General features: G+C 38.0%; 1 long non-coding RNA gene across 1 annotated transcript; it reads left to right on the plus strand.

Moving 5' to 3' along the window:
• The first annotated feature begins 14,401 nt into the window (after positions 1-14,401).
• On the plus strand, positions 14,402-17,694 carry LOC122146242. The gene is made up of 3 exons (XR_006160902.1): positions 14,402-14,552; positions 14,661-14,739; positions 16,019-17,694. It is a non-coding gene; the product is annotated as an uncharacterized LOC122146242 (long non-coding RNA).
• The last annotated feature ends 6,745 nt before the right edge of the window (positions 17,695-24,439 follow it).

The raw sequence follows: 24,439 nt of genomic DNA on the forward strand, positions 1-24,439 counted from the left end.
ACATTTTTTTAATTATCTCTTTTAGTTGAAATAGGCAGACCTATTAGCTTTCAGATCCAGCTTGTAACTTTCTTTTTATACATCTTGAAACACCACCATTTTTTTAATGGCTTTTCTTTTTAATTTAATACAGTTAGAAAAGGTTAAACCCATGTTTGTGTGAACACACAGTACATTTTTGTACACTGAGCATTGGTGATAGATCTGATAGATAGTTAATAAGTATCCCCCTCACATACTTTTTTTTTTTTTTTTTGCTTGTGAAAATTTGCTAATGTGACCATACCTTTAGTGTTATATCAGTAAAGTGACAATGTAGTTTTATGGGGATGAGGCCAGTGAAAACATTGTTTTTTTTTTCAGTTTAAAGTTTTCTTTTGTTATCTCAGGCTAGTGAAGTCTTGCTGCGGATGCTCTGATGGCAGAATCAAACATTGTAAATGATTCGTTACACTAATCACATCCGACGCAACATCTAACAACTCAGTAAAGTTCTACATCTCATTAAACTCCACTAATGTTCAGATACGTGTCTCTAAATCTTTAATCTTTACCATCATCTGTAATCACATCATTTGAAGCCTTTCCTGCTGTAAGATGAAGACTTGCTAAACTTGTTGCACTCAAAACAAATGACCTGAAACATGAAGACATGACTCACCACAGATGTTTATGTATGACTGCATTTATAATCCTCAACAGTTTGAAATTAATCAATGGCTCTGTAACAGTTTATGTACAATTTAATGTGTGGAATTTTTTATTGTTTTTAAATGTATTGAGAAAAAAAAAAAGATAAAGAAAGCTTGGCAAGATCAAAACACCTCAGCGACAATGTGTTTCATATTCAAATTTTTACATTACATTCAGTCACCATTTTAAAACCTTCACAGTTGTTGCTCTCAAAACCAAAAAAAAAAAAAAAAAAAACTACAATAGTCCACACAGCATATCTCTAACACCCACCCTGCCCTGTAACCATGGCAATGATCACAGTTTGCCTTATTCAAGTCTGTCATTGCAGTTTGACAAGTACATGTCTATGTCATTGTTCCATGACATATTCATGTGAATTTCAAACCCTGCGATTTCATTTTTTTCCAAACTGTTCGTGAACAGCAGCGATGTTGTCTATAAATCTTTTCTTTTAATTTTCAGATGGCAATTTTGATCATTTTTTTTTCTCCTGAATAGCTCTGACTGGCTGAGTGAAAGACAGACCAGAAATAAGGGATGAAAGAAAAGGCAGTGGTCAGTGCAGCCTTGTAGGTTTCATTCAAACATTTTTATACCTGTGCATAATAACTCAAAATATCAATCACACTAAAGCGAATGTTTGGTTGAAATGTGAGCATGTTGTGATATATTAAGTATTTGTTAAAAAAAAGCAGATGGGTTTTTTACTTTAATATTCAGTCTGATGTTTATTGATGTGTTCTGTTGCAATGAAGACTCATTCATATTGAAACCTTGCAGGAACCTTTTATTTTTCAACTGTTAGCACTTTGAGGAAACTAAATTATTTTAAACACCCAAGAGTTGACATTAAAATTCACCATTATAATGTGATTAATGCATAATGTGATTGTAATTGATCTCATGTAAACAGAATATTGAGATTGTTAACATGATTGTTCATAATTAGAGTCATAATTATAGAGCAACTGACTAATATAGACTTTTAAATTGTATGAGGATAAATAGCCTGGCTTTTACAAAAATCACAGATATAGGTTTTTATATATTAACATTTTATGGCAGTACATTATTTAACTTTTGTTGGAAAACCTTGGCTTTCTTCCTCAGCAACATTGATATTACATGTAGTTACATCATGTTTGGCAAATGCGTAGCATGTCGCATCTTGTTTAGCAGAGGTGTAGCATGTCACATTTAGAATTTTTTTCTTCTTAGATTTTTGGGAAGTAATCAGTGCTCATGCTTTAAAGGCAGCAAGGCATACAATTTTTATTTTATCACTTTATTTATTTTTTCCTGAGGACATTGGGTTCCCTCTCTCTGACCCTTCGAACAGTCGTTTTTACTGCTGTAATATAAATCCTCTATATAAACGCATGTGTACATGTGAAAAAAGTAGCAACGCTTACAAGTTACTATACCACTAATTTTTTTTCTATGTGTTGCGAACAGTAAATCAGAATCATTGACATGTAAATGGAGGCAGTCATTTCTGATTGCTAATTTTTTGTCAGATTAGTTTAAGTTGTCATTTTGGACAGTGGAGTAACTTTTGAGTTCAGAAAGTTACAGTGTGTTTTCAAAGTACAATAAACTCTTTTGAAAAATGTTATGATATGAAATTGGAAATGTTTTTAATGCACCTGCTGTTTAGTAGCCTGTAATCAGTTCAAGTAAACTCAATCTTTCCTCATCCTTAAACAAAGAAGCATGGTGTAATTCAAAACAGAGGATGATGAAACAGGTTGATATGTACCTATGACCCTGACTTCACCTCTCTCAGCACAATTATGATGACGCTACTCTGAGATTGGTCAGCACTACAGTGTCATGGCTGTAAGGGGATCACAATCTACATGACCAGCAAATGCAACCATTTGCAGTGGAGGCAACAAGCCCCCTAGTTATGATGAACAAAATAAATAAATAACATAAAATTACTTTTTAAAGAACAACACAATAAAGAAATATCTATTACATCAATTACATTTTAATCAAATTATAATTAAATAGCTGAGAACATTCTCAGAATTAAGATAATTCAAAGTTATTACACTAGTGTGGCAGGCAAGTAAAACATTGAATAGACTTTTCAAAAAGTGACTTTTAGAAGTGGATATGCAAGGGATAATGTACATGCAGCCGGTTGTTATCGCTGAATAAACCCCGACATGCCACAATGCGTAAACGGAAAGCTTCTCCAAAGAAAAACAGTTCCTAGCCTAGACGAAGTTCAGACAAGATGGACACTTAAGGCATAATGTACATTTGTATCAGTAATTATGTAGCTTTTCTCAACATAAATAATGATAAGGCCATAAAATGCTATTTGAGAAGAAAGTGTTTTAAAATCTGTTTATTTAAAATCCATTACAGTGTACAAAACATCCTGGCAAGATCTCAACAACATTACCATGGGCATAACAGGAATGACACACCTCAGAATGTCACAGCTGACCAATCAGAATCAAGTATTCCAAAACATTTATTGTGTAATAAATAATTAAATTTATTTCCATATCATTGAAGATTAATGGCCTTCAGTCCATAACCATTTATTTTACAATCCAGTCATTCACACAAGATCACAAGATGCGCTTTATATATATATATATATATATATATATATATATATATATTTTTTTTTTTTTTTTTTTTTTTTTTCCTTCTCTTTCCTATTGTTGGTCTATGTATACACTTTTTATAATTAATTGGACTACATTATTTGATTTGATTTTAGAGATCTGATCAGATCGGAAAATTCAGTGTAGTCTGTGCGTGTTCCAAGGCGTTTATAACTGTAATTAGTGTGCAAACGTCTAGGAGTGAGATGATACTAAACATGTCGTCTGTTTAGTCAGAGTAGGCCGGTCAGAGCAAGAGTGTGCATGAGAGACACAGTGGGGATTCTGGGTGACACAGATATGACAGCATGCAGGAATCCCCCAGCCTTGCAGAGATACACACTCCATGCTTTCCTCTTCACTTCTCTGCCCTTGACATCATCTTATCCATGCGCACACTTATCCATTTTCATCACATCGTAGAAAAAAAAAAAAAAAATTGCGGAAGTTGTGGCTTAATGGTTAGAGAGTTTGACTTCTAACCCTAAGGTTGTGGGTTTGAGTCTCCGGCCCGCAATATGACGACTGAGGTGCCACTGAGCAAGGCACCGAACCCCCAACTGCTCCCTGGGCGCCGCAGCATAAATGGCTGCCCACTGCTCCGGGTGTGTGCTCACGGTGTGTGTGTGTTCACTGCTGTGTGTGTGCACTTTGAATGGGTTAAATGCAGAGCACGGATTCTGAGTATGGGTCACCATACTTGGCTATATATCACGTCACACTTCACTTCAGATACAGACAGAGTGGAGAGGAATGAGGAAGGATTGTCAGGTTTTGATTACCCAGGTAACATTTGAGTGTACTCAAGGATAGTTGCTAAGGATAAAATCGCTGGCTAAACACAAGAAAGTAAATACAATGGCATGCGCATACATGTTTCATTTTCAAGTTTCGTTATAGCTGCTAGACCTGTGCATATATATATATATATATGTGTGTGTGTGTGTGTGCGCATATGTATGTTTGGTGATGGGGGCCATCTCTGTGTGTGTGTGTGTATGCATAAATGGAAAACACTAAAAAACCTTCTGGGTAACAGGAGACAGAGCTTTAAGGTATGATATGTTAATAAAATGTGTCAAAATGTCTGCTTCCCATTCTCTCTTTATAAACAAACTTGCAGCATGAACTGAGCTAATTAGTGCGCCCATCTGCTCACTTGAGCAAACTTAGTGATACATACCAGAAAAACTGTAAAAAGACAAGCTCAGTTTTTCCCGGCAGATGACAAGTGTTATAAATTGCAGTTTGTTTTCTCCGTCTGCTCTCTTTTCCTCCGTTTTTCCACCTCTGACATTATTCATTCAATTATTTCATTGGCATTGCTGTGTCTCGTTTTCTGTACGTTCTATCATTGTTGTGGCATTGTGTAAACACAAGCAATGTATATAAATGGCTGTAATTTAATGATCTGAAACTGTCTCGCATTTCCTAATCATCCAGGTCTCTGATCTCCCTCAGAAGTAGGCGTTCGCCTAAACGTGTCTGACAATTTCCCTGGTTTGTGGGGCACTTGTGGTTTCTGGGGAGAAGATGGGAGGATAGGGGAATATGAAGACAGAGATCGGTATTCCCCGAACAGCATTATGCAAAGCTGTTAGCAACAATTAACTCATAGCACATCAATTGCGACGGGGCAGGGCCCCAGCCATTGTGCGGGCTAAGCACTGCGGTGGTAAGCTTGGAGCCGAGGGGGGAGCGATACAGGAAGATCCATCTGTTCTTTCTGCTCCCCTGCACTGATGGAAGACTACGCTAATCTGGTTACTTGTCAGGACAGGTTAGTGAAAGCAGGCGAATGGAGGAGGCTAGAGCTAAACTGGTTGGCAGCTGCTGGATGCGCCATGTCCTCTCACAGGCTCAGTAGTGTTAGATTTGGCACAGGCCCATTGCAATCAGCTCGGCCACAGACCAGCCTGTCTGTCACCAAAAGAATACCAGCGCTGGTGGAGAAGGCTGACATGGCTTTTTGTGACTATGAACAGACTTGTTTATTTTCTTGTGTGAATGTATCTACGCAAGAACCATGAGTTTTTGTACAGGTGCAAATAGTTATTTCAGAAAACATGGTCATAATATGAGCCATAAACTTACAGAATTTGGAGAGTTAAGGAGTTTTTCAACCGAATACAGTACAGTACAATTCGTAAAATGTAAAATCTATGTGTTTAAAGGTGCACTAAGCAAATTTTGCCAAATGATGTTGATATTTGGAAGCACCGAAACAAACATGCCCATACCCCAGCAGAACCTCGCCCCTATTTTGATAACTCCGCCCATGCGTACGTACACAACAATGGTGGAATCTGCTATGCTTGCTGGCATATTCAATCAAAAGCCAACACGGATTAGTTGTGTGAAACAAAGCAAAATCAATGCAAATCACCTATAAAATAGTAACAAAGCAACCTCGGCGTCCGATTCCAAGCCTTCCCGCTCCTTGATTTCTTTCCATCGCTGAAGTCCTACCTATTGCCTGATCGTAAGCCTTCTTTTTAAAACCCTTCATTTAAATTTTTTGTCCCTCCAAAAGTTACGTTTTTTTATCTGCTATCTCTTGCTATCTATAGTCGATCTGCTAATATCCATCCTGTGCACACACTGAGCGCTCTCTTCTTGCTATCATTACTAGAAGCGCCCCTTACTGATGATTTGCAGCAATTGTGTTGTGGGACTCAGTCCGACACTGTGGTCAAGCGTTTTTCAAGTATTGCTTAGTCTTTGTGAAATGCATAGACAAATGGGAATATCATAGTATTTTAAAATAAGAAATCTAAATTGGGTAAAGCAATTAATGCAGCTGTTAAAACAAACATGCTCATTACTTTCAAACACTTTTTTTTTTTATTTATTTATTTAATTTTGGATAGTTAGCTACTTACCCAGCCAAATTCCTTGACCTTATGAGGTTTTAACATATTTTTATATACAATGAAAATATTATGAGGGAAATTAATGGCCATCTGACTAGCTTACTTGGACTCTTAATGGGTCTATAAAGTTTAATAGGCTAACATGGGCTAGTCTGTACAAGATGATGGAAGCTGTCAAATGTACCGCGGTGTACATGTGCGACGTTATGTTCACTGTGCAATTAGAAGCAACTCTCCCATGATCCTGTTCCACTTGTAACATTGTCTGCTTTCTATTGATTATCTTTCCTAATAAACAAAAATAATTAGTATTGTCAAAGGGACTAAAGATAAATTGATGGCAAAGGACAATAGTTTTCTAAAGTAATAGATTTTTTTTTAAATAAAATTAGCTTGAATATTTTTCAGTGTTTAATTAATCATCTGGGCAAAATGTAATCAAGCAGCCATTTATAACTTTTGCATTCAGCCCTTAAGGTCGCAAGTTATATATATATTATATATATATATATTAAGTTAATTATAGATATTGTAAAAAGTAAACTTTTTTGAGGCAAAAGAAACAATTCTAACAATTTGTTTAATTAAATTAGCCGACTAATTCTGCAATTTTCTGTGATTTATTTTAGTTCCACACACACACACACACACACACACACACAAAACATAATAATATTATGATAGAAAATGTTGTTTAAAAAAAAAGCTAAAGATGCTGTTCATAAGATTATTTATTTTGTTGCAGGAGCTGTTGGGTTTATACAAATGGAGAACAACTGCCCTAACAAGAACATGATTGTGTCTACCTGTGTGTCATTAAAATATTTTTGGAATGAAACGAGAATTTAGATGTTAGGCTTCATTTTCATAAATGTCCTTTTAACTCATATTTCAAAATCATGGAAAAAACCTAAAACAGGTGCTTAAAAGACTACAAACTAACACTAAAGTGTTTTAAAGTCTCAGTGGGCATTGTTGATTTAAGTGGAAGTGAATCAAACCACCCAGGCACTGCCTAGAAAATGTTGTCTCTAAAACTTTGTGTAAAACAAAGAGACTTATGGAGAAAGCCTCAAAAGACCAATGATCACTTTGAAGTAGTTACAGAATTCAGTAGCAACAGAACTGCAAACCAGTCATCCATATTAAGGCCGCATGCAGGCCTGGATAGGAGGATGGTATGATCTGTAGTTTCCAAAAAGTATATTATGTATGAAGGATGGGATATTGGAATAAGTGGATTACACTTTGGTACGTAGGGCATATCCATTAATACAAATGTATATTGTACTGTACCTGCAGTGACGTATGTGAATAAAATAGCAGGACAACCTAGATGAATGAACCAGAATCAGTGGTACCACAAAGACTAATATTTATGCAAATATTACATTTCATTGTTAGGAAGGATATTTGTTCATGTCACAATTACTTTTAGGCTTCATTGGAAATGAAAGAGAACAGATGACAACTGCAATCTAGCATTTGTATTTGAGTAAAATGACAAATAATTGGCAGGGGAACGAATGGTCTCACACACACACATACATACAAACACGGTTTTCTTTCTTTCTCATACACACTCTCCATCTGCTGCTAATGGAGCCTCTTGTCTGAAGTAGGTGTGGCTGACAACTGAAGTCTGTGTCAATCAGTCCCTTTAACCCGCCTCCTCATGTGGTTTAGCTGTTAGGACCACCACACAACATTTTTATTCAATTAAACAGCACAACCCCCCCCCCCCCACCCACCCAAAAAAACGTCCATACTACATCCTGTAGGCCTGTGTTGATCATCTCTGTAAGCAATTTAGACCTGTAATGATTTTGTGACTTGTTATTCTAATTATGATGGCCTTCCTAGTCTGTGAGAGCTAGTTGTAGATTTATTAGTTGCTGACTGAGAGGGAGCGAAAAGAAAAGCGGTAGTGGTAATTAATCCTGTTAACCAAGAATAATTGGGCAAAAAATAGACCCCGCCAATGCCTTTAGCTCTGAGGAGTGGCAGTTAACCCTGCTTCCTGTGTTTTATTTAACAGTTAATGTTTCCTTTGCTTTCTGCTTCCTCTCAGGATCCCTGCAAATGTGCCGCTCCCTGTTCCCAGATCGTCAGGAGCTCTGCCTCAAGGGGCCACAGGGTTCTACCTGCTAGTTAATGGCATTGCCACCTCCCTCAGCAAAGCGCAGAGACACACAGACTGGTATGCGTCGATACGAGCAGCATTTCCTGTGTGTGACTTCATAGGGCCCAACCTGAGTTTGTCTGATGTATGTTAATACAATAAATCATAAGTTGAGAGGATGCTAAACTGGTAAATTGCTGTCATCATTTACTCACCCTCCACTTGTTCCAAACCTGTATGAGTTTCTTTCTTTTTTTATGTTGAACACAAAAGAAGATTGTGTAAAAAGATGATGTAACACCAAACAATTGATGGTAGCCATTGACTTCCATAGTATTTTTTTTTTCGTATTATGAATGTAATTGGCTACTGTCAACTGTATGTTCTTTTAAAATATCATCTTTTCATTCTTCAAAATATCTTCTTTTCTTCTCAACAGAAGAAAGAAGCTTCTACAGGTTTAGAACAACTTGAGGGTAAGTAAATGATAACAGAATTTATTTTTATTTTTGGGTGAACTGTCCCTTTAAATAATGACAGTAATTAAATGTTAAACAAATAATTTAAATACTATTAAACACATCATTCACAGTATTCACCTAGTTTTGCTTTATAATTGTTTCATTTTGTACTGTGTGATTTCTGATGCCATATTTTTCACTTTTTAAAGGATTACCCAATTCTAAACTTTAAAATTAATGAACATTTTGTCTCATAAAAAAAAAACTATCAGAAATATTATTGTAATAGTGTACAAAAATTTTTTTAACTGTACATTTTATATGCCTATTATGTTTTTTATATTGTTGAGAAGTGGTAAGGTTTAGAATAGGGTAGTTATGGGCTCAAAAATCTATAGTAAAACATAACAGCAAATATATTTCTAAAGCAGAAATACTTTTACATGTTTAGATGCTACTACTATGTCTATATGTTTCACCATACATCCAAATGTACAAAAAATGTGTGTGTAAACACTAGGTACCTATATATGCTAATGAGGGTGAACTATCAGGACATCTACAGTTTAGTGGATTGTAAGTAGTTCAACTAAAGCCACTAAATTATATTAGAGGAAGGAAAACTATTCTGTTTTTCCTTTCATGCAACAACACAAAGACCCTTCTTCATAAACAAAACAGCATGATACAATTCTAGTTTTGTGATAACAAGGCCTGAAGTGGCTGGTGTCCCTTCCTGCTCTTTTCTTATCTTGTCTTTTAAACCATTGAGCAGCTGTAAATCTGAAATGAATAGCAGACATTTCAGCATCAAGGATGGGAGCAGCTGCAATAACATCCATCTCTAAAATTTTCCATACACTGTCCCCATTACAGTTTACAGTATCTGCAAGGACCTCTATGAAATTGTTTGTTCTGTTGTTATTTTTTAGCAGATGATTCAGAGAATGTAAAAGGGTTGCCAGGAAAAAGTATCTTTTAAGAAACAATGTTTTTACAACCTGATACATGCATCATTTTTAAAGGATATCAAGGAGAGGATAAATATCTTTAAGAAAATGTTGAGTTATAGTAAACTTAAATTCAGTGTCAATATAAATATAACTGAACGATAATTTTTAAAGTAGAGACAAAACACTTTTGTTTTCTGCGAATGTTGGTGTTTTTAAAGGGCACAGGCAAAGGCGCTTTGATGTGTTTTGTCACCTGAGGTCACATTCACTTTCAAAGAGAGCAACCATAGGGTGACGGAGCTTTGTTAATTGCACTGAAAAATAATTAAATGGATGAACTAATTCCCCAATATGTATGTGAGTCCAACATAATTAAAGAAACAAACTCAAATCAACCTTCAGCAAAAAAAAAAAGAAGTGTGTACACCCAGCGTGAACTTGTCTCGCCCTAAGCATCCCGCAGGAGGTAGTTTTAACATCTTTAGTATGTTTATTGTCACTGTCACATATACCATAGGAGGCAAGGACATCCACAAAGGAAAGGCCAAAAGAAGAGAGAACTTGACATTCCCCCTCTGAAGTAAGAAAAAAAACAAAAAAAACGTTAATTACAGCATTTAAATAATTATTTTACGGATTTGTTTGTCCCTCATCTTCTCCCACCTTTCCTCCCCCTCCTATATTTATTCATTTATTTTCTTCTCTTCTTCTTAGGGAGGTTTTCACCATATGGTTGCAGATCAAGTAATGTCAAACATTTTGCCCTTGCAAGTTTTTGCAATTTGCAGTTTTCAAACGTGAGACCTGTTGAAGGCACAAGTGATAATGGACGCTCTCTACCCCCTACCGCCTCTGTCCCACCATATCTTTCTTCAATTAATGCTACAGCGGGAGCTTCATGTAATAACACTTGCGCTTGTGGCCTGTCCACGTGAAGGAGGGGGGGTATAGGTGGTGTGGAAAGGTGGAAAGAGAGAGAAAAACTAATTAAAATGCCACTGTTGTGCACTCATGTGACCGTTGCATGTTAGCTGGATGCTTATATTGTGTTTTGAGGGGGAGAGAGCGTGCAAAGCTTTGTCTGTCATTATTGCTGTGAGCAATCAGGGTGATGCCAGCGGGATGGTGGACGCGTTGACAGCTGTAATTATGTATCTCCATGGTGATCACTTTTGACTTGTCATGGAGGCCAGGCTGGCTCCTCCTCCTCTGGCATTTAATCAGATTGGGCCGTCACTTGTCAGGTGGACGGTGGCTGGTTGGGGCATAGTGTGCATTTTGTCTGAGTTTGTTTGTGTTCGGAAGCGTATGTGTGTGTATGGAGGTAAGGAGGGGGTCTCTCGTCTGTCTCAGCCCTGTGCCTAAAACCAGTGAAGAATGTTTAATTACATGCAGCGGAGGCCTTGTCTCTCACTCTTTCACTCTCTCTTTGAGTCTGCACCCCCCGGCCTGGTCAGTTCTCTTTCATCCTGCACCTCCTTAAAGGCTGGTTCAGTTGTAAGCTGTCTTTTATGTGGCTCGCACAGGGAGTCACTGTGTCCTCCTCCTACTCTCATCTCTGAAGAGAAGAGCCAAGCAGAGGAAAGTCACCTCCTCTCACCTAAACAAAAAAGGCATGGCTCACTTCTTCCGACCCTAAGTATTAGTTTAAGCAACACATACTGCGAATAAGCAGTAAGTAGTTCTGCATTGGTTTAATTACCCCAAAATTCTGTCATTTACTCACCCTCATGTTGTTCTAAACCTGAATTGCTTTTTCTTCAGTGGGTTGTAAAAGGTGAAATTCTGAGGACTGACAATTTAAAGGGATATTTATTACTGTAATGGGTATTTTTTGGTTTGTTGCTGGTTTTCATGTAATTCCAAACCCCTAAGACCTTTATTCATCTTCGGAACACGAATTAAGATATTTTTGATGAAATCCGAGAGCTTTCTGACCCTGCATAGACAGCAATGCAACTGAAATGTTCCCAGGCCCAGAAAGGTAGTAAGGACATTGTTAAAATAGTCCATGTGACAGCAGTGGTTCAGCCTTAATTTGATAAATCTACAAGAATACTTTTTGTGCACAAAGAAAACAAAAATAATGACTTAATTCAACAATTCTTTATGATCCTTTAAAATCAGCATGAAATGAAAATTCATTCTATTTTTTGAATGCATGTTTTTGACCTTATTGTAAATGATTCATTCTTGCATATGTTTAATTATCTTTTTCCTTTTTTTAACCTTATAATTTTTAATTAAAATATCAATCTTCCAATGAAATGGACTTCTCACTGGTGATGCCTGACTTCACTAATTATGGAAGAAAATATCTGTAGCTGCCTCTGTTTTATCGTGATTTTAATTTCAGTGCGTTTATGACATAACAATTTACAGTGCCAGGTAGATAATGATCAATGTCTATGTACTCTGCCTGCAAATATTATGAAAACACTAATTCAAAAGAATGCTTTGAGCTGATTTGTATACAGACATCATGACACGTCCAACACATCACAAGGCGTGGGCTGAAGATGTGAGGAGAGACCCTCATAACCTCCTCAGTGCCCCAACAGGAAGTAGACTTTTTTTTATTGCGCCCCCGTGTCCTTTAATGTGTAAGATGAAAGCGTGTGTATCAGTGGTGTTTTCTTTGCTTTTTATGGCTTGCTAATTCATATTTAGGGAAAAAGGAAAACATAAACGCATTGTTGTAAGAGTGCTTTTGGATTTGATTCATTTATAGCCCCGTTATTTATGCACTTCCTGAAATCCCAGAAAAGAGAGTCACCAACTGTGCCTTTGTATGGTTATTCTCATTATCAATGATGAGCCTTGTTTTACTCTATTGTACACATGGTATTATTTTTACAGCGTATGATATTTCTGCATGATCACAAAATGCTGCACAAAGCATTCTCTTTGGTAACAGCTTCTAACAAAATTCACATGTAGTGCTGGCTTTTACATTTTTAGCCTGTCATCTACAGTACGGGTGCTGGTCATATAATTAGAATATCATCAAAAAGTTGATTTATTTCACTAATTCCATTCAAAAAGTGAAACTTGTATATTATATTCATTCATTACACACAGACTGATATATTTCAAATGTTTATTTCTTTTAATTTTGATGATTATAACTGACAACTAAGGAAAATCCCAAATTCAGTATCTCAGAAAATTAGAATATTACTTAAGACCAATACAAAGAAAGGATTTTTAGAAATCTTGGCCAACTGAAAAGTATGAACATGAAAAGTATGAGCATGTATAGCACTCAATACTTAGTTGGGGCTCCTTTTGCCTGAATTACTGCAGCAATGCGGCGTGGCATCGAGTCGATCAGTCTGTGGCAGTGCTCAGGTGTTATGAGAGCCCAGGTTGCTCTAATAGTGGCCTTCAGCTCTTCTGCATTCTTGGGTCTGGCATATCGCATCTTCCTCTTCACAATACCCCATAGATTTTATGGTTAAGGTCAGGCGAGTTTGCTGGCCAATTAAGAACAGGGATACCATGGTCCTTAAACCAGGTATTGGTAGCTTTGGCACTGTGTGGAGGTGCCAAGTCCTGTTGGAAAATGAAATCTGCATCTCCATAAAGTTGGTCAGCAGCAGGAAGCATGAAGTGCTCTAAAACTCCCTGGTATATGGCTGTGTTGACCTTGGACCTCAGAAAACACAGTGGACCAACACCAGCAGATGGCATGGCACCCCAAACCATCACTGACTGTGGAAACTTTACAATGGACCTCAAGCAACGTGGATTGTGTGCCCATCCTCTCTTCTTCCAGACTCTTGGACCCTGATTTCCAAAGGAAATGCAGAATTTACTTTCATCAGAGAACATTTGGACCACTCAGCAGCAGTCCATTCCTTTTTGTCTTTAGCCCAGGTGAGACTCTTCTGATGCTGTCTGTTGTTTAAGAGTGGCTTGACACAAGGAATGCGACAGCTGAAACCCATGTCTTGCATACGTCTGTGCATAGTGGTTCTTGAAGCACTGACTCCAGCTGCAGTCCACTCTTTGTGAATCTCCCCCACATTTTTGAATGGGTTTTGTTTCACAATCCTCTCCAGGGTGCAGTTATCCCTATTGCTTGTTCACTTTTTTCTACCACATCTTTTCCTTCCCTTAGCCTCTCTATTAATTTGCTTGGACACAGAGCTCTGAACAGCCAGCCTCTTTTGCAATGACCTTTTGTGTCTTGCCCTCCTTGTGCAAGGTGTCAATGGTCGTCTTCTGGACAACTGTCAAGTCAGCAGTCTTCCCCATGATTGTGTAGCCTACACAACTGGACTGAGAGACCATTTAAAGGCCTTTGCAGGTGTTTTGAGTTAATTAGAGTGTGGCACCAGGTGTCTTCGATATTGAACCTTTTCACAATATTCTAATTTTCTGAGATACTGAATTTGGGATTTTCCTTAGCTGTCAGTTATAATCATCAAAATTAAAAGAAATAAACATTTGAAATAAATCAGTCTGTGTGTAATGAATGAATATAATATACAAGTTTCACTTTTTGAATGGAATTAGTGAAATCAACTTTTTGATGATATTCTAATTATATGACCAGCACCTGTATATCTCACAAATGTGTCTTTAGCATTTGGATTGCTGTTGCTGCTGTGTGACTATTTAGCTTGACTCCTTTTCCTCTGTCTTCCTTTTTGTTGCAGCATACAGGAGGCAGCAAGTCTGAGGTGCAAGTCCATGGACTGCTAATGAGACTAGATCTACGGTTTGTGGTGTGCTAAACCTGGCTTCTTTAATACTATATCAAAGGCCCAATCAAAGGGATAATTTCCTCCAGCAGCCTGTCTCTGAGCATCACTGTGAGCTGTTTTGCTTTCTACAGTCTTTTTCTGGCCTTGTAAAAAATACAAGAAATGATGTGTTTTTTTTTTTTTTTTTTTTATGTGTCATTACTATTGTTCTCACAGGCACCAACTAATGGCTGAAATACCAAGCAATATGGATTAGCACTGTATCTCATTTTTGCAGTGTTGTCTATACACTTGGGTGAGTCTCAAAGGGATGTATATTTGATGGATAGCTGAGAGACAACAATTCCACCTTAGGGATGAGGCCAGTCTTTGCAGACCAAAAGTGTATCCTTTACTTTTTTGCTATTTAATCTGACCCTTGCTGCCAAGAGCACAATTCTGACTGTAATGGTTGTGCTCGTGTCCATTTTCTTAGAAGAGACATGGACATTCCCTCCGTGTGCTTCACAGAAAACATGGTAGACATTTAGTAAGACAAGAGGATTGTTTGTTTACTAACTAGTTCTTACTAAGAAGACTTGGGCATGAAGTATATCTAGTGTTTTTCTTTGTTGTAAAGAAGTAGGTCTGGTTGTACTTTGGTTAGTCTGAAGGGTTGTTGTTGAATCCCAGAGATAATTTGGCTGAGCTGTGTATTTTGAATTCATGCAGAGCTTGTCGTATTTGAACATATAACATTCACAATTTTAAATACAATCTTGAGTGAGGAGTATAAAAAACCCTCCAGGGATTTTCTGAACCAAGGTGAAACTGAGAACTGACTGGTGAAGTAGCATAGTTCTGTTTTTAACAAGGCATGCAATCGCATTCAGACATGGATAGGCCTCTAAACATATGGTGTTATGATTGAAATCAGTTCTAATCAAATTATATTTTTGTGTCACGTTGAAATAAAATTGAAGCATAACTGAAAGCAAATGAGTTGTGGAGGAATTCTTAGTACTGATAGATTCAAGTTAAAGATGAGATACCTGGCACCATATATGGAGTCTCGGATGCTCAGTGTCTTTGGCACAAAACAATTAGGCCTATATCACTGTCAGTTTGTGGTCCAAATTCCTGGTGTGAAGGGCTGGTGGAAATTAGAATAAAATGGCTGGAACAGGTTTTAACTAACAAACTGAATATGATTTAGCCAATGAACAACAAATTGAAATGACTTGCATTCATTAGACTGAATGAAAATGGTCTCTCTTAGTATTGGGTTTTTAAAAAGCAAGAAAACAGGAGAGTTTAGCACCACTTAGCAGGACATGAAAGTTCATAGAATAAAAAGCTACAGAGAAAGGAATACACATTTTAGCCAAATTATAGGGTTTTTTCACATGTGCTTTTATCATTCTTTTAAATTGCTATCAGTTGCCCTAACAGCTATGTGATAATGGTGACATTTTCCATATCCATTCATTTGAAGTATTATTATTATTATGTTGTGTCGCATTTCTCTAACATACTTTTAAATAATGTTCTGGTTGCCTTAAGCGTTCAACCCTAATCACTGGGATCGATTTCAGGTCATCTGGAATGACTCATTGCTCTCTAATGGCAGTCTGTATACAGAGCAGATGAGCGGAGACGTTGTCCTTTAACTGCTAAGATAATGAAGTACTGTGGGATCTGACTTCCGGGCCGGCCAGGGCAGATTGGAGTAAGTCCGGCCCAGCGCAGGGAACTGCAGTGTGGGGCAGGGCGCCATGGCAGGTGCCTGTGTCAGCAGTACTGCCGGCCAAGGGGAGAGGTCAATCTCACACCTCCAGCAGGTGGGACACAGACTTGCATTAATGATGCTTACAGTGAGATAGCTGCAGTGTCAGGGGGAGAGGAGAGCATCGAGCCAGGTGTCTCCTCCAGCTCTGAGATTTACACAGGAACACAACAAAGGTAACAGGCTTCTAAATTTGGAATTCATGCTTGATGAAGTTGTTGGGTCAGTGAAGAACTGCATTTGTGGTTATCGCTTTTTTGGAAAAACATTTGGTTATTCTCATATAATAGCCTATTGCTTTATCTAAAACCCAAATACTTGCATAATGCATTTATACAATTAAAAATACTACAGAAATATATATATTTTTTTTGATTGAGGCATGTGTAGGTTTGGCATGTTTGTGCCTACTGGCATTTTTAAGGACCTCCGCTTTAACAATAAAATGCACATGATAACTTTTGTTCACCAGCTAATTACTCTTCAACAGTGATGCTATATAGTTAGTGAGAAAATGGTTCAAAGTCAAAATTCAAAAGATGGTTTGTTTCTCTGATGCATAAGGTCTATAGAATCTGCAATTTATCAGTTGCTGGTCAAAATTTTTGAAGTTGGCTTGAAGAGGAAATTCGAAATCCAAATTATTGGTCTTATTGTGAATAATTCATCTATGCATGCATATTTTGACTTTTCATATTTTTTGTAACTTGTAACTTACCTTCCAGTGAAACAACAAGGACTTCTCTCTGGTGAAGTATACTGTAATTCTTCAGTCATTAAATCCACTTAATTTACTGCCCCAATCTTACAAATCACCACAAAACTCACTTTCAGATCTGCCTCCTCCTAATCGAAAAACGATGGACAAAATCAAGTCCCTATCCTATATTTTTTGTACTTTTTCCGATAATCCGTTTCACTCTGAAGTACGTCACAATATGAAAGAAAGATCTGACACTACTTTAGTTGCATTATGTCTTTAATGTCCATGCTGTAAGTGTGTGATGTAAATGTGGCCAATGCATTTACATATTGGGTCAAGAAAGCTTCTTAATGACACTGAGCTATCTTGATATGAGGTGACTTAACTGGACATAAAATTGTTCTGCCTCATTCTGCACTCTTATGTCATACATCTGAATCAGGAGCTCCTTACCTCATCTTCCTCCATACCTCTTTGTCCTTCTCCTCTTGTCCATGCGATAATGGATGAATGAAAGGAGGAAGGATCTATTCTGGATATTTCACGCCCCCGTCAGCTCTTCACCACAGATGATCAGCTGCTGTGTGTGTGTGTGTGTGTGTGCGGTATATCAGAGTGTAATATAGATAATTTGAGCGTGTCCTGGTGCCACAGTGAGTGCACATTTGTGTCAGTAATTTGTAATGAGTCAATGTAGGAGTGTAGCTTAAAGGTGTAGTTCACTCAAAAATAAATAAATTTACTCACTCTCATGTTGTTCAGACCTGTATGTTTTTTTTTTTTTTTTTGTAGAACATAAAAAATATATTGGTAACTAAACAGTTTTGAGATTTCTCAAAATATGTTTGTTCCACAGAAGAAAGAAATTCATGAGTGAATGATGACGGAATTAGAATTATTATTATTTTTTTTTTCTGAATTATCTGAATTATATGGGTGAAAGTGGAGATGTTTATTGAACAGATCCCTAATAATCAGCAAATGGGCCTGGTTTTCTCATGAGAGCAGGGTAGGGTCTGTTTAAATTTTAAATATGAAATATTATCATCAGCCATCAGAGTAGCAGAGTAATGTACTTCACTTTATTTCATTAAAATCAACATTTTTGCCCTTTCTCTCCTGCAGTGGCCTGACTCATGTTTCTCTTCTTCAATGCCTCCGATGGGGGCATCTGGTCTGAAATGTCCTCAAGGAAGAACTCCACCTCCTGGCCTTCCATTTTATCTGAGATCAGGAGTATTTTGCTGGCCCCATTTGATCTTTTCAGTACGCTTGGGTTTAATGTCTGGCCAGTGTTTTTCGAGCAGCAGGTAGTCACAGGGAAGCCGTTATAGGGTCATCACTCTTTTGTGTCACTGTAATTCACACACAGATGGAGACCTTTGAACTTTGACAGAGGTCATTTTGAAATTATTACTTTCTAAATTTCTGTTTTGATTGGGTGTTTGGAAGAAAGGAATGATCTTTGGACAGATTTTAGAGAAAAATACAACCCTGTAAGGGTTTTCTATGTGAAAGATGTGTTTTCCTATGTGAGACCTTTTTCATTACTTTTTAATAGCCCTTTTACATGTTAAATTGTTTTGATACTGGACATTTTGAAGTTAAGGTGGGCTTTCATGTATGTGACTTTTATACAAAATGTCACTTGTTGGTTGCAAAGCATTGTTTTTTGGGGGGTGGGTAGACGTTTTGGCAAGAGTCCAGCTAGTTCTAGACAGGTTTGATCTGCCTTTTATGGCTTTTTTACATGCTATATAAGAGTATTAGCGGGGTGCCTCTGACAGTCTGTGGAAAGGCTACACTAACAAAAGCATCTTAACATATGAGAGATGAGATGAACAAGCAAGTCATAATCTTTCAGCACAACAAAAATTGTCTATGGATGTACTTGATGCCTTCTCATAGATATATTAAATTGATTCAATGATTTTAATTGTCATTATTTTTGGCAATGTAAAATAAAATAAATATAATTATTGATTCAATGATTTTAGTTTTATTTTAGTCTCTGAGACCTGAGTACCACTGTTTTGGTCTGTCTGTTAGCTTGTTAGTGTTCTTTCACATCAAAGATGAGCAAAAGTTTAACCTCTCTGTGGTGATTGCATCATGTGACAGACAGAATACCTTGTTAATGACTAGTGGAAGGTTAAAAAGGTGTTTTTTTTTTGTTTTTGTTTTGTCTTTTTGGTCAATAGTAAATCAGTTTGAGCAGTAGGCAAAAAGCAGTAGACTTCATATCAATCTTTTGAACTGAATTGTGTTAATGACACACATTCATTCGAACTGCCATCATCATTGTAGTGTTTTAAGCAGTAAAGCTCAATTTGTGCATGATTCGTGATGCATTCTGTGCCAGCAGTTTGTATAGGTTGTACCCACCATATACCTGACCTCTTTTTTGTATTTTATTTTATTTTTCTACAGGGTGGTCCCTTCTTCACTTTGGAATGTCCAAGTATCTAGTTCGGGGTGGGCATTAGGCTAACTTCATACCTCATTTGATGTGAGGTCTGTTGATGTGATCAATTGCTTGAGTGAAGTCGCCAGAGTCTTTCATCAGGCATCTGCTCACAGAAGGAGGTAAGGACAGAGCTGGAAGCTCAAACATATCTGCTTTCATGATGTTTGTCTCTCAGCTGACTTCAGAACAGTGTTTAGCATCACACACAGTAGATGGAAGTCTCTCTAGATCATATACAACACGGCAGTATCTCCAAAAACTAACCATGTGTGTCAGCCGTAACTCGCTGTGTTACCTTTTGGCTTGCAGCTGCAGGTATCAAGGACTTGTGTGGTTTTGTTAAACTCAGTGTGGTGAAGTTGGCTTTAGTAGACATAATTTAGCACCATGGCTGTCACCAGCACCACTGAGTTGTGAAAGTATTGGCAGTAGTTAGAACTGATGTAAGTGTAATACTTGTAGCATGTGTTACCCAATTAGATATCTGACATACGCCTGTATTTCCGATCCAGAATCTATTTCTTTTTTTTTTTTTTTTGGTGGGTGGCTCCACCTGGCCATAGATGAGATTGTAGAAGGGTTTGACAGCTTTGGGGACATTTGATCTTTTCTGTTGTTCTTTTTTAGTCATGTTGTCCCAATGCTCAGATGAGATTCTGGTGCACTTAAGCCTGGCTTTGGCTTTAAATATTTATTCGAAGTGGATGACAGCACCCCTTTTCCAGTCCACATTTTATCCTATCTGCAGGCGTTGTGCATTTACTTATATATTATATTATATTATATTATATTTATTATATTATATTATATTATATTATATTATATTATATTATATTATATTATATTATATTATTATTATATTATATTTATAATATATATAACAGTTCAAAACCTTTTTTAAATGGTCTATTCTATTCTGTTCTATTTTATTCTTTGCTGTACTGTACTATGCTATTTAAAATCAAAATTACATTGGCTTATAACTTTGTCAACCACAAATTGACACTGTCATAGAGGACTTTAAATTGGCATAAATTACTTTAGTTCTCTTTAAAATTGTACAATTTATTAAATAATGTCAGTATCGTTTCATCTTTTTTTTTTTTTTTAATAAATGCAGTAACCACTTGAGGCTGCACATTATTGCTGGAGAACTCTGGGTCTCTTTTCTTCCAGAGCACTGCTTTCTTTCGTGTCTCCTTCAGTGCATAATGATGGAGATGGAGGCTTGTACAGTTTGAATGTAGATTGAGTTGTACACCTCCACACATTTATATTGACTGCTACATTTACATGGGAAGCTCTCAGTATGTTTGTGCAAACAGGGCAGGAAATGTTTGTTATAGTGGACGCGTGGGGTAACTATAAGTGTCCCTTTGATTCCTGTGGTTTCAGTGACACACTCCCTCTCTGCGCTGGGCATTGTTCACCCACACTTCTCTCCAGGAGTCAGCGGTGTTTCCTGCTGAGGGGTGTGTTTCAGCACAGCAGGCCTTTCTTCTCTCTTTTCTCCTCCAATCTTGTCTCTTCATCATCACATCAGATTGTTTGTCTAATTGTGTGATTGTTCGTCAAGGTTTGAAGTAGTGGCCGGCTCTGCATTTGTGGATAAAAAAAGTGTGAATTTTGCTTAAAATAATTTTGTTCCTTTTACTTTATATTATTATATTATATTATGAACTGCCAAAAGATTGGCTAATTGGTCCTCATTATTTATTCATTTTCTGCATTTATAATAATAAGCAGCAATGACTTCATTTTGAGGTCCCACATCCAGATGTAAATGAGTTGGTGGTAACCAACTTATTACGTTCCAGCGATCGGCCACACTTAGACCTGTGGAATGACACAACTTATCAGTGGCCCTCCAGGAACCGAAATGCATTTTAGAAAGTGTGATTTCTTTCCTTTTCTTCTCTGTCTGACTTTAATTTTCTCTTCTTCCTCTGCTCCTCTGGGTCAGCAGCTGTCAGGTATTGAGAGGAGAAGAGGGGGGCTGCCCGCTGCTTTGCCGCCATTCGCCACGACACACGCCCACCTCCGAGTCACATCTGGTGCTGGGAGCAAGCGCTCCGATAAGTGAACCGAAGCCGGCGGTGCGCCACACAGATGTTGCCCCCGCTACTTTCCCCTCTAAGTCTTCCAAATCTCCTTGAGAGAGTCGCACACACTTCGGCCTCCTCCTGATAAAAGTTTGCCAAGCAAGAGTCTTAGTTCTCCGTGTGGGTGGTCTAGCCTGTACATTCACCACACCGGTGGGCAGGAAGCACATGGTATGCTGTACCTGTGCCTCATCCTCCTCTGCCCCCTCTACAATCTCGTTAACTGTGTCTATTAAATTCGAGGCTGCCCGAGGGCTTCCAAAATCCTCCTGAATCTCCAGCAGTGGCTGCCAGGCAGTATCTTGTAGATGCACGTCTCTGCAGCCTGGCGGCTGGGGCAGCAGGGTGAAATTGAATTAGCCGTTGTGAACCTGTGGCCTTGAGAAGATAGATGTGTCAGAATCGAAAAAGAGAGGGCTGAACCGGAAAGATCTGAAGTCTTTTTTTCTTAGGCACTTAGGGCTGTCTTTAACTAAGCAACTAATGATGACCAGCCCTGAAAGCTACATACAGAGGATCTTCTCTCTGTCCAAAGCAGGGGTGAGCTTGGGTCATGCTGCGTTCCTCTGAAGAAGAAGCACAGGTCAGGAGATCAAAGAGGCTTTTTTTTCTGGTCTTCTCCAATGGTGTCAACTTCAGAGATGAAGCCATGTGTGTTTGATTGACTAAGTTTGGATTTGTTGACGTATGTTTGTTTTTTTGGTCAGTTACTAAGTAGTCATTTTGTAGCCAAGTTCTATCAGAAGCAGCTTACAGTACACTTTTTTGCAGGTGCTTTGCTCTCATGCTCAGTGTTGGTAGCTCATGGCTCATTCGTTTTGAGGAAGGAAGCATCGCCCTTATGTCTTTCCTGCAGCTTCTTTTCTAAAAGTGTTCCCATCCTCTTACTATAACTCACACTGATGTAATTGCACTGTTGTCTAAAATTGATGGCTCTTCAAGTTGTTTTAACAAGTTCAATTAATTGGAGGCCACAAGGGGTGTAACCTTCAATAAATCTTTTGAGAGTACCTCTACTTCCGGAAGAAAATACAGAGGGCAGGGGTTTTCAAACTGGGATTCTGAAGTGTGTGCTGTGTGCCAGTGCCTCAGTGCCGAGTGTTCCCTCGGTCAGGGAGTAGAACAACTGGCAGTGAGAGGTCTCTGGAGAAGCAAACAGGTCTACCTGAGCGGCTCCGAAACCTCTCCAAATCAGCTGGACCGTCAGGGGATGGAGTCGCCATTCTCCCGGGAGCATTGCTCGCGGCTGCACAACCCATGTGTTGCAAGGGAGTACATGGAAAAATAATAATAGTAATATCTAAAAGGTTCATTTATTAAAATTGACTCATTGTTTCATTCTGCTTTTTAAAGATTGCTTGGAAACCTGTTAATAATTATTTTATTTTGTTTATAGCTAGTATTTTATCTTTCTCTTCAAGTGGCCTTATGCTTAAAAAAATGTCTTTGGCAGTATTTTACACACATTTATATCTGAGAAGCTAATAATTGAGCACTGAAACAGCATTTTAGAATTATTTTTTGAAGGATCATGTGACACTAATGACTGCAATAATGGCTGCAGATAATTCAGTTTTGCCAATACGGAAAAAATAAAATATACGTGCTATAAAGAGGTGTATTAAATTGTAATAGTATTTCATAATATGATAATAATCAAATAAATGCAGCCTTGTTGAGCAAACAAGACTTTTTTAAAAAACATTTAAGAAATCTTACAGGCACCAAACCTTTGAATGGTAGTGTACAATGTAAATGTGTAGCTGCCTTTATATTTTAGTAAAGGGAATTGTGATATTTGTGGGTTAATGGCATCAAAAATGTTCTAAACCCCAGATCTAGGAATTTCATTAATTCATCACTCATATTGAAAGCTGGAGTCGTTCTACTAAATCAATGGCTGGACCCTCAAGAAATTGAAATATTCTCAGCATCAATGCATCTGAACATACAGGTCTTAAGGTACCCGTGCTCAGTCATGCTTTGGGGTTTTGGGAGTTTTATGGGCTTGTTTTTTTTTTTTTTTTCTTGCAGTTCTGTGTTAAGCTCCCTGTTACTATTTGATATGCTTCTGCTTCCTGTTGAGTAGGGTGGGCTGCACTCCAGGGCCCTGTGGCAAATGCCACCTCCAGTGGCTTCCCCTTAGTGCCTGCCAGCACAGCATCAGTGGCCTCTGATGTCATAGTAAAGGGCCGCTGGGGGTGACCAGGTCCTACTGCCGCAGCAGTGTTTAGGGAAGCAGAGTGAGTGTGCTTCCTGCAGGAAACGGCCCTGAGTGATTGATGATGGCTGCATTGTTCAACCTGTGCCGCCATTTTGTTGAACTTTTCCCTATTTATGCTTGAATCCATCGGATCTGACCTCATTCTCCCCCACACCCAGAGCATAGGCAGAGCAGTTAAAGCTTTGGACCTGTTCTAGGGTCAGCTCATACATGCAGCCAGGCTCAGGCGTCATTTCCCTCTGGCTGTGTTATAGGTGCTTCAGACAGCGTTTCTCAGGTGTGGCGGTGACAGGCTTTCTCTCATGGGGGCACTAACACAGTGTTGATTCAGTACCGAGCGATTGCCTCCAGCTCTTCCTGTGTTGTGTTTGTCTTTGCGGGCTGGCTGATTTTCCACTCTTACGTTCATGTCAATCTCTTGCTATCATCCTCTTTGGAGTCAGAGGTTGTCAGTATTTTTAGGGGAATGATCTACATTTGATAGAGTTGTTTCTCCACTCTCTACCTTTTACTTTGAATGTGTGTGTTTCTCATTTAAATAACTTAGTGCTTTCAGAGAATAAACTTGATTTAGTCATTAACAATGTCCAAGTTGTGACCTGTGCTGGCAAAATGAGTCTCATTTAGCAAATTTTCAAAAATGAGTTCTTTTTTTATTTTCACAATCTCCATTTAAAAAAAACCCTTCAAAATGAAAGAAGAAAACCAACCAAAAAAGTGACAGCTAAACCAGT

Source organism: Cyprinus carpio, chromosome A9, assembly GCF_018340385.1.
Source record: "Cyprinus carpio isolate SPL01 chromosome A9, ASM1834038v1, whole genome shotgun sequence".
Classification (NCBI taxonomy): domain Eukaryota; kingdom Metazoa; phylum Chordata; class Actinopteri; order Cypriniformes; family Cyprinidae; genus Cyprinus; species Cyprinus carpio.